Below are 12,338 nucleotides of genomic sequence, written 5' to 3'. Positions count from 1 at the left end.
AAAATAGAATCAGAGAAATAAGTGACACCATGAAGCGTTCCAATGTCAGAATAATTGGAATCCCGGAGGGAGTGGAGAGAGAGAGAGGACTAGAAGATGTATTTGAGCAAATCATAGCTGAGAACTTCCCTAATCTGGGGAATGAAACAAACATTCGAGTCCTAGAGGCAGAGAGAACCCCTCCTAAGATCAAGGAAAACAGGCCAACCGGCATGTAATAGTAAAACTTGCAAATCTTAGAACCAAGGAAACCGTCTTAAGGGCAGTTAGGGGGAAGAGATTCCTTACGTACAGAGGGAGGAACATCAGAATAACGTCAGACCTATCCACAGAGACCTGGCAAGCCAGAAAGGCCTGGCAAGACATATTCAGGGTACTAAATGAGAAGAACATGCAGCCAAGAATACTTTATCCGGCAAGGCTTTCATTTAGAATGGATGGAGAGATGCAGAGCTTCCACAACCGGCAGAAACTGAAAGAATATGTGACCACTAAGCTGGCCCTGCAAGAAATATTAAGGGGTGTTCTATAAAAGGAGAAAGACCCCAAGAGTGATATACAACAGAAATTTACAGGGACAATCTATAAAAACAATGTCTTCACAGGCAACATGATGACAATTAATTCATATCTTTCAATAATCACTCTCAACGTGAATGGCCTAAATGCTTCCATAAAATGGCACAGGGTTGCAGATTGGATAAAAAGACAGGCCCATGCATATGCTGTCTACAAGAGACTCATTTTGAACCTAAAGATACATCCAGACTGAAAGTGAAGGGATGGAGATCCATCTTCCATGCCAGCGGACCTCAAAAGAAAGCTGGGGTAGCAATTATTATATCAGACAAATTAGATTTTAAACTAAAATCTGTAATAAGAGACACAGAAGGACACTATATCATTCTTAAAGGGTCTATCCAACAAGAAGATCTAACAATTGTAAATATCTATGCCCCCAACATGGGAGCAGCCATCTACATAAGCCAACTGTTAACCAAAATAAACAGTCATATTGACCTCAATACTCCACTCTCAGCAATGGACAGATCATCTAGGCAGGAAATCAACAAGGAAACAAGAGCTTTGAATGATACACTGGACCAGATGGACCTCATAGATATTTACAGAACATTCCACCCTAAAACAACAGAATACTCATTCTTCTCGAGTGCACATGGAACTTCTCCAGAATAGACCATATACTGCGTCACAAATCAGGTCTCAACCGATACCAAAAGATTGAGATTATTCCCGCGTATTCTCAGACCACAATGCTCTAAAACTGGAACTCAGTCACAAGAAAAAATTTGGCAGAAATTCAAACACTTGGAAGCTAAAGACCACTCTGCTCAAGAATGTTTGGGTCAACCAGGAAATCAAAGAAGAACTTAAACAATTCATGGAAACCAATGAGAATGAAAACACATCGGTCCAAAATCTGTGGGATACTGCAAAGGTGGTCCTAAGGGGGAAATACATAGCCATCCAAGCCTCACTCAAAAAAATAGGAAAATTCCGAATTTACCAACTAACTCTACACCTTAAAGAACTAGAGAAAAAGCAACAAACGACGCCTAAGCCACGCATTAGAAGAGAAATAATTAAAATTAGAGCAGAAATCAATGAATTAGAAACCAGAAACACAGTAGATCAGATCAACGAAACTAGAAGTTGGTTCTTTGAAAGAATTAATAAGATCGATAAACCACTGGCCAGACTTATCCAAAAGAAAAGAGAAAGGACCCAAATTAATAAAATTATGAATGAAAGGGGAGAGATCACGACTAACACCAAGGAAATAGAAACAATTATTAGAAATTATTATCAACAACTATATGCCAATAAACTGAGCAATCTGGATGAAATGGAGGCCTTCCTGGAAACCTATAAGCTGCCAAGACTGAAACAGGAAGAAATTGACAACCCGAATAGGCCAATAACCAGTAACGAGATTGAAGCAGTGATCAAAAACCTCCCTAAAAACAAGAGTTCAGGGTCTGATGGATTCCCTGGGGGATTCTACCAAACATTCAAAGAAGAAATAATACCTATTCTACTGAAGCTGTTTCAAAAAATAGAAACAGAAGGAAAACTTCCAAACTCATTCGATGAGGCCAGCATTACCTTAATCCCCAAACCAGGCAAAGACCCCATCAAAAAGGAGAATTTCAGACCGATATCCCTGATGAATATGGATTCCAAAATCCTCAACAAAATCCTAGCTAATAGGATCCAACAATACATTAAAAGGATCATCCACCATGACCAAGTGGGATTTATCCCCGGGATGCAAGGGTGGTTCAACATTCGCAAATCAATCAATGTGATAGAACACATTAATAAGAGGAGGGAGAAGAACCATATGGTCCTCTCAATTGATGCAGAAAAAGCATTTGACAAAATACAACATCCTTTCCTGATTAAAACTCTCCAGAGTATAGGGATAGAGGGAACATTCCTCAAGCTCATAAAATCCATCTATGAAAAACCCACAGCGAATATCATCCTCAATGGGGAAAAGCTGAGAGCCTTTCCCTTAAGATCAGGAACACGTACGTCAAGGATGCCCACTCTCGCCACTATTATTCAACATAGTACTAGAAGTCCTAGCAACAGCAATCAGACAACAAAAAGAAATAAAAGGTATTCAAATTGGCAAAGAAGAAGTCAAACTCTCTCTTTTCACAGATGACATGATACTTTATGTGGAAAACCCAAAAGACTCCACCCCCAAATTACTAGAACTCATCCAGCAATTCAGTAATGTGGCAGGATACAAAATCAATGCACAGAAATCAGTTGCTTTCTTATACACTAACAACGCAACTGTAGAAAGAGAAATTAGAGAAACGATTCCATTTACAATAGCACCAAAAACCATAAGATAGCTCGGAATAAACCTAACCAAAGAGGTAAAGGATCTATACTCTAGAACTACAAAACACTCATGAAAGAAATTGAAGAAGACACAAAAAGATGGAAAAATATTCCATGCTCATGGATTGGAAGAATAAACATTGTTAAAATGTCTATGCTACCCAGAGCAATCTATACCTTCAGTGCCATCCCGATCAAAATTCCAATGACATTTTTCAAAGTGCTGGAACAAACAATCCTAAAATTTGTATGGAATCAGAAAAGACCCCGAATCACCAAGGAAATGTTGAAAAAGAAAAACAAAGCTGGGGGCATCACGTTGCCCGATTTCAAGCTATATTACAAATCTGTGATCACCAAGACAGCATGGTCCTGGCACAAAAACAGACATATAGACCAATGGAACAGAATAGAGAACCCAGATATGGACCCTCAACTCTATGGTCAAATAATCTTTGACAAAGCAGGAAATTGCAATGGAAAAAAGACCGTCTCTTCAATAAATGGTGCTGGGAAAATTGGACAGCCACATGCAGAAGAATGAAAGTCGACCATTCTCTAACACCATTCACAAAGATAAACTCAAAGTGGATGAAAGACCTCAATGTGAGACAGGAATCCATCAAAATCCTAGAAGAGAACATAGGTAGTAACCTCTTTGACATCGCCCACAGCAACTTCTTTCAAGATACATCTCCAAAAGCTAGTGAAACAAAAGCAAAAATGAACTTTTGGGACTTCATCAAGATAAAAAGCTGCACAGCAAAGGAAACAGTCAACAAAACAAAGAGGCAACCCACAGAATGGGAGAAGATATTTGCGAATGACACTACAGATAAAGGGCTGGTATCCAAAATCTATAAAGAACTTCTCAAACTCAACACCCAAAAAACAAATAAGTCAAAAAGTGGGCAGAAGATATGAAAAGACACTTCTCTGAAGAAGACATACAAATGGCTAACAGACACATGAAAAAATGGTCATCATCATTAGCCATCAGGGAAATCCAAATCAAAACCACATTGAGATACCACCTTACACCAGTTAGAATGGCAAAAATGGACAAGGAAAGAAACAACAAATGTTGGAGAGGTTGTGGAGAAAGGGAAACCCTCTTACACTGTTGGTGGGAATGCAAGTTGGTACAGCCACTTTGGAAAACAGTGTGGAGGTTCCTCAAAAATTTAAAAATAGAGCTACCCTATGACCCAGCAATTGCACTACTGGGTATTTAGCCCAAAGACACAGATGTAGTGAAAAGAAGGGCCATATGCACCCCAATCAATGTTCATAGCAGCAATGTCTGCAATAGCCAAACTGTGGAAAGAGCCGAGATGCCCTTCAACAGATGATAAAGAAGATGTGGTCCATATATACAATGGAATATTACTCAGCCATCAGAAAAGATGAATACCCAACTTTTACATCAACATGGATGGGACTGGAGGAGATTATGCTAAGTGAAATAAGTCAAGCAGAGAAAGTCAATTATCATATGGTTTCACTTATTTGTGGAACATAAGGAAAAACATGGAGGACATTAGGAAAAGGAAGGGGAAAAGGGGGGGGTGGGGAGAATTGGAGGGAGAGATGAACCATGAGAGACTATGGACTCTGAGAAACAAACAGGGTTTTAGAGGGGAGGGGGGAGGGGGGATTGGTTAGCCTGGTGATAGGTATTGAGGAGGGCACGTACTGCATGGAGCACTGGGTGTTATACGAAAACAATGGATCGTGGATCACCACATCAAAAACCAATGATGTATTGTATGGTGACTAACATAACATAATTAAAAAAAAAAAAAATCTTTAAGGACAACACAGGCAGCAACCTCTTCGACCTCAGCTGCAGCAACTTCTTCCTAGAAACATCGCCGAAGGCAAGGGAAGCAAGGGCAAAAATGAACTATTGGGACTTCATCAAGATAAAAAGCTTTTGCACAGCAAAAGAAACACTCCACAAAACCAAAAGACAACTGACAGAATGGGAGAAGATATTTGCAAATGACATATCAGATAAAGGGCTAGTATCCAAAATCTATAAAGAACTTCTTAAACTCAACACCCAAAGAACAGATGATCCAATCAAGAAATGGGCAGAAGACATGGACAGACATTTTTCCAAAGAAGACATCCACATGGCCAACAGACACATGAAAAAGTACTCAACATCGCTCGGCATCAGGGAAATTCAAATCAAAAACCTCAATGAGATACCACCTCACACCAGTCAGAATGGCTAAAATTAACAAGTCAGGAAATGGCAGATGTTAGTGGCGATGTGGAAAAGGAGAACCCTCCTACACTGTTGGTGGGAATGCAAGCTGGTACAGCCACTCTGGAAAACAGTATGGAGTTTCCTCAAAAAGTTGCAAATAGAGCTACCATACGATCCAGCTAATGCACTACTGGGTATTTACCCCAAAGATACAAATGTAGGGATCCGAAGGGGTACATGCACCCCGATGTTTATAGCAGCAATGTCCACCATAGCCAAACTGTAGAAAGAGCCAAGATGTCCATCAACAGACGAATGGATAAAGAAGAGATGGAATATATATATATATATATATATATATATAAAATGGAATATTATGCAGCCATCAAAAGGAATGAAATCTTGCCATTTGCAACAACGTGGATGGAACTGGAGGGTGTTATGCTGGGTGAAATAAGTCAATCAGAGAAAGAAAAGTATCATATGATCTCTTTTCTTCTTTTTCTTCTCTTTTTCTTTATATTGGCTCACTCTTTGTACTTAAATGAATTTATTTAAATGGAAAAAAGAACAGTTTTAAAAACTTTTTTTTTTTAATTTTACTTATTAGAGAGAGAGAGATCAGGTGAAAGAGCATGAGTAGGGAGAGGGGCCGAGGGAGAGGGAGAAGCAGACTCCCTGCTGAGCAGGGAGCCCAACTTGGGGCTCAATCCCAGGACCCCAGGATCATGAACTGAGCCAAAGGCAGACGCTTAACCAGCTGAGCCACCCGGCACCCCTAAAAAGAACTGTTAATGCTGATCTTAGAAAAGTACTCAATTTTGAACCTGGTTTAACAGATTTTGCCTAATGAAAGTACTAATATTTGATAAACTGAGCTAGTTCTAAGAAATTATTCAATCAGGACTCCAGATACAAATTTCTAATGGTGGCTTTTAACTTCATTTAAAAAGACATTTTAGACATTTTAAGAAAGAAGGTGCTTTCACAAAGTTGCATGGATGTGAGTCTTACCCAGTTCGCCTGCTAGCATCCCCTGGGTGATTCTTGGTGTTAACCTCTGCAGCTACCTGTGTGGCTGGCTGAGAGCATGGGCTATGAAGCTAAGGTTGCCTGCCACCGAACCTGGTTCCACCTTTGTTAGTAGAGTGAGTTATTTAACCTTGTCTTCAATTCTTTTTCTACCTCATACCTCATAAGGTTTGTGTGAGAATTAACTGACTTAATACCCATAAAGTATTTAGGCCAGATCCTGGCACATATATGTTAGATATTGTTATTCCATGTCCACAATTTCCAGCATTCTTTGTCATCTTGATAGGCCAAATTTGCTTTGCTTTCTGTATTGATTAGGATTAGGTTTGTGAGTGACAGAAAATCTAAAATAATAGCACTTAAAGGAAGCCTGAAGTATAGCAGCCCAGGGGCAGTAGGACAGGGAGCTTCAGGAAGTTGTCAGGGATCCAGATTATCCTATCTTGGTACTCTGCAAGCCTATTCCTACTCTTTTTTAGAGTTAAAAGTCAAAAGAGGGGTGCCTGGGTGGCTCAGTCAGTTGAGCATCTGCCTTTAGCTCAGGTCATGATTCTGGGGTCCTGGTATAGAGCCCCACTTTGGGCTCCCTGCTCAGTGGGGAGCCTGCTTCTCCTTCTCCTCCCTCTGCAGCTCCCCCTGCTTGTGTTCACTTACTCTCTGTCTCTGTCAAATAAATAAATATTTTTTCTAAAAAGTCAAAAGATAATTAAAACCGAAAGAGGATTAGTACTATAATTGTTATTTGGAAATTTGAAGTAAATCTCAGGAGAAATAGCTGAAAAAGTTGATGTGTTTGCCTCTGGGGAGCAGGAATTGGGACTAGGGAGAGATGAATTGAAGGACGGCTGTGTTTTGCTGATACTGTTTTCTTAGTTATAGCTTCTAGTACTATTTGGCTTTTTAAAATTTGTGATATGTAATAGTTTGATTAAAGACAAAATTGTTAGAAGATTAGGATTATATCATACTGTGGTTGTGCAACTTTTTTCACATAACAGTGTATCTTGAAGGTCTCCCTGTCAGTTCATATTGGTGTGTTGCATCCATTTTAATGGCTACTTAGAGGTTTGTACTCTAGCTATATACCAACATTTCCTTCATTTCTTTTTTTTTAGATTTTTCTTTTTTCGCTTTTTCTTTTCTTTTTTTTCTGGCTGTTACAATACTGTGATGATTATGTGACATATATATTCCTAGAAGTAGAATTGTTGCTTGGTCAAAGGCAGTTCACATTAAAAATTTTGACAGAAACTGCCAAATTGTTTCCAAAACTTTAAGATCACTCTGATAACTGCGTGGGGAATAGATTGATGTGGAGCAGGACTGGCAGTTGGAAGACACGTTTGGAGCCTGTTGCAGGTCATCCAGGCAAGAAATGATGCACTTCTGGCTAGGATAACAATTGAGTTGGAGAAAGGTAGACTGATGTAAGGAATAAAATGGGAGGGAAAACAGATGGAGTTGTTAATGAAGTAGATGTAAGTAATGAAAGAAAAGAGTCAGTGATGATTCAGGTGGACCAGTGACATCAGAGTTGCCACATGAGATGAACCTTACTTGTCATGGCCAGACCAGATGACTTCATAGATACTTTAAAACTCTGACATTTTATGATTTTGGGATCTATGACAGCACCCTTATTTATAGATTGAATGATATCTTTCTGCTCTTCCCCAGCTGGAAGAGAAAGAAAGTGCATACAAATAACCAGCTTATTACTTCTGAATATTGCTCTGCCATAGGATGGCTTCCAAAATGGCCCTTGCTCACCTCTTCACCCTCATCTCTGTGTTCTTGTCTCATATTGCTCATGCCATATCATACACCTTTCATTTCCTGAAATCACAAGCTTACTCAACTCCCAGCCCAACTGCTGCTAACATCCTACCAGCCCAGCTTTGAATTCAGTGTGCCTCCTATTTGCCTTTCCAACAATTGTAGAATGTTGTGTCCTCCTGAATTTTGCCCTGCCTTAGTTGTGCTTGGATTATGTTCTCCACATTTTTATGCCATGTCCTATTACATTCATAGTGAAGATTCTGTTATCTTATTGATCACATGTTTGAATTTAAAATAGAGACTTTTGGGGTGCCTGGGTGGTGGTTGGTTGAGCCACCAACTCTTGGTTTTGGCTCAGATCCTGATCTCAGGGTCATGAGATCGAGCCTCCTGTCAGACTCTGCACTCAGCATGGAGTCTGCTTCAGATTCTCTCTCCCTCTGTCCCTCCCACTCGTGCTCTCTCTCTCAAATAAGTAAGTAAATCTTTAAAAAAATAATAAAATAAAATAGGAGAGACTTTTGGAAATGTTTTTGATTTCTCTAGCATGATCTTAATGTTATTCACCACATATAATATCTTACCTGTTCCAAGAGAACCATGTTTTAATTTTCAGGGCACATCAGCATTTAGGAGTTCCTTTTATCAGGAATCATGAAGTTTAGTTTCCACTGAGATGGCATTTGTTAATGTTTTTGAGGCACATGTTCTCAGACCAGGTTACATTTTAAGCCTTCTTATCCCCTATCAGTATATGTTTATAATGAAAATCTGAGAAATTTTTGGCAGTGTTTTCTGTTGGAAGATTTTCTCATACCTGCTATGCTAGTTGAATATTTTGTCTGATCCATATAAAGTCTGATGAGATCTGTTTTGAGCTCTCTGTAAACAGTGGTGAAATTAGAATAAGGTGGTCTCTTTGACTGCTATAATTGTTGGTAGCATTCTCTGGATGCCTTGGCAGTGTATCTTGCTCCAACAGCAGCTGTTTCTTCTGGACCTGTAAAACCTTAGAAGACCGGTACTAATTTAAAATTAATTTGCACGTAAGTTTATCAGGCAGAATGTTCATCCACTCATTCATTCAAGCTAAAGGCCTTAAGACTCTTGTTTTTAATTACGTTTTCCACTGCAAGTCAACTTTTTTTACTTTTGAGCTTTTTCACAGTAACAGAGAATGCTTTAGAAATTTAAAAAATCATTTTGTCTTTTTTGCATGATTTATGAAAATAGTGATTTTAAGTTTGCATTTATTTATTTTTAAGTAGCATGGAGCCCAACATGGGGCTTGAACTCGACAACCCTGAGGTCAAGAGTCGGACACTTAACCGACTGAGCCACCCAAGTGCCCTCCCCTTTTTTGTAAAGATTTTTATATATTCATGAGAGAGAGAGAGGCAGAGGGAGAAGCAGGCTCCCCAAGGAGCAGGGAGCCCAATGCGGGACTCGATCCTAGGACCCTGGGATCATGACGTGAGCCGAAGGTAGACGCATAACCATCTGAGCCACACAGGTGCCCCACCCAGGTGCCCCTTAAGTTTGAATTTTTAAATTTTAGTTAAATATATTATGAAATAAATTCAGTGAATTTCAATATATTATTTAATTTACTTTAAAAACTATGCATGCCCTTTTTTTATTTTAGCCATTCTGACAAATACAAGGTGATACCCAACTGTGGCTTTGATTTGCGTTTCCCAGATGATTGGTGATGTTGAGCATCTTTTCATGTGTCTTGGCCATCCATATGTCTTCTTGGGAAAAATGTCTATTCAAGTCCTCTGCCCATTTAAAAAATTTTTATTTTAACTTTATTTTTTATTTGAATATAGTTAATATACAGTGTTATATTAGTTTCTCAAGTGTACATTATAATAATACAACAATTCTATACATGACTCAGTGCTCATCACGGTTAAGTGTACTCTTAATCCCCTTCACCTATTTCATCCATCCCCCCTCCTACCTCCCCTCTGGCAACCATCAGTTTGTTCTCTGCATATGAGTGTTTTTTCGTTTGTCTCTTTCTTCCTTTGTTCATTTGTCTTATTTCCTAAATTCCCCATATGAGTGAAATCATATGGTAATTGTCTTTCCCATTTTTTTTAAGATTTTATTTTTAAGTTATCTCTACACCCAACGTGAGGTTCAGACCAACAACTCTGAGATCAAGAGTCACACATTCCACCAACTGAGCCAGCCAGGTGCCTCTGTCTTTTCCATTTTTTAATCAGCTTGGGTTTTTTGGTGTTGAGTTATGTAAGTTCTTTATATATTTTGGATATTAACTCCTTATTAGATACATCATTTGCAAATATCTTCTCCTTTCAGTAGGTTGCCTTTTTGTTTTGTTGATGGTTTCCTTTGCTGTGCAGAAGCTTTTTATTTTGATGTAGTTTATTTTTCCTTTTGTTTCCCTTGCCTCAGGAGACGTACCTAGAAAAATGTTGCCATGGCTGATGTCAGAGAAATTACTGCCTGTGTTCTCCTCTAGGATTTTTATGGTTTCAGGTCTCACATTTAGGTCTTTAATCTGTTTTGAGTTTATTTTTGTGTATGATGTCAGAAAATGGTCCAATTTCATTCTTTTGCATGTAGCTGTCTAGTTTTCCCAGCACCATTTATTGAAGAGAAGCTGTCTTTTCACCACTATTCTCGCTGTCTCTCACCACTTTTCACCACTATATTCTCGCCTTCTTTGTCATAGATTAATTGAACATATAAGTGGGGCAAATAGGCTCTCTATTCTGTTCCATTGATCTGTGTGTCTCTTTTTGTGCCAATACCATACTGTTTTGAATGCTACAGCTTTGTGGTATATCTTAAAATCTGGTATTGTGATACCTCCAGCTTTTTTCTTCTTTCTCAAGATTGCTTTGGCTATTCAGGGCCATAAAAAAGGATGAAATCTTGCCATCTGTGACTACATGGATAGACCTAGAGGGTATTATCTAAGTGAAATAAGTCAGACTGAGAAAGACAAATGCCATATTATTTCACTCATATATGGAACTAAAAAACAGGAGAAATGAATAAACAAAAAACAGAATCAGACCTATAAATCCAGAGAAGAAACTGATGGTTGCCAGAGGAATGGGGGGTAGGAAGATGGGCAAATTGGTAAAGGGGAGTGGGAGATACAGGCTTCCACTTGTGAAATAAATAAGTCACAGTAATAAAAGGCACAGCATAGGGAATATAGTCAATGATATTGCGATAGCATTGTATTGTGACAGGTGGTAGCTACACTTAATGAGCGTAGCATAATGTATAGAGAAGTTGAATCACTATGTTATAAACCTGAAACTAATGTAACATTATATGTCAACTATATTCAAGTTAAAATATTAAATAAAAATTTCTTAAAAGAATAGAATTTACTTCAAGCAAACTAACCATGACTTTCTCCTATTTGACTTCAAACCGAAACATGTTTTTTTTTTTTAACCTTGGAATTTTTTTTTTTTTTAAGATTTATTTATTTAAGAGAGAGAGCGAGAGCAGAGGGAGGGTGGAGGGAGAGGGAGACAAGCAGACTCCTGGCTGAGTGGAGAACCTCACATAGGGCTCTATCCCAGGACTCCAAGATCATGACTTGAGCTGAAATCTAGAGTCGGACGCTTAACCGACTGCACCACCTAAGCACCCCCAAACCTAAACATATTTTAAAAATACATGTACGGGGTGCCTGGGTGGCTTGGTTTCGGTTCAGGTCATGATCTCCAGATCCTGGGATCAGGCCACGAGTCAGGCTCTGTGCTCAGTGTGGAGTCTGCTTAAGACTCGTTCTCCCTCTCGGGACACCTCGGTGGCTCAGTCGGTTAAGCATCTGCCTTCTGCTCAGGTCATGATCCCAGGGCTCTGGGATCCAGTCCCGCATCAGGCTCCTTGCTCAGCAGGAAGCCTGCTTCTCCCTCTGCCTCTGCCTGCAGCTCCCCCTGCTTGTGCTCTCTCTCTCTCTCTGACAAATAAATAAATAAAATCTTTCAAAAAAAAAAAAAAAGAATCTCCCTCTCACTCTGCCCCTCCCCCCTGCTCTTGCTCTCTCTCAAATAAATAAATTAAATCTTAAAAAAAAATAAAAAAATACATGTTCAGATAAACTGTACAATGTAAGTTTTATGTAAATTTAACATGTAAATATATATATATGCTTTAATGAGATCACAGAAATAAAAAAATTGAAAAAAAGACTGCATGCATTTATTTACTTCGGTTATATAAAAACAATTTGACAACAATAAAAATGAAATTAAAAAATGAAAGTTTGGGGTGCCTGGGTGGCTCTTTCAAATTAAGCATCTGACTTCAGCTCAGGTCTTGATCTCAGGATCCCCATGTTGGACTCCTCGCTTGGCGGGGAGTTTGCTTGTCTCTCTCCTTCTCCCTCTGCCCCTCCCCCTGCTCATGTGCTCTCTGTCTCTCT

General features: G+C 39.1%; 1 protein-coding gene across 1 annotated transcript in view; it reads left to right on the top strand.

Moving 5' to 3' along the window:
• Positions 1-12,338, top strand: part of PRKAR2A (protein kinase cAMP-dependent type II regulatory subunit alpha) — a 111,578-nt gene that overhangs the window by 47,948 nt on the left and 51,292 nt on the right. The window lies entirely within an intron of this gene.

Source organism: Phoca vitulina, unplaced genomic scaffold, assembly GCF_004348235.1.
Source record: "Phoca vitulina isolate PV1807 unplaced genomic scaffold, GSC_HSeal_1.0 scaffold13, whole genome shotgun sequence".
Taxonomy (NCBI): Eukaryota; Metazoa; Chordata; class Mammalia; order Carnivora; family Phocidae; genus Phoca; species Phoca vitulina.
This window is presented reverse-complemented; position numbering and strand designations above follow the sequence as displayed.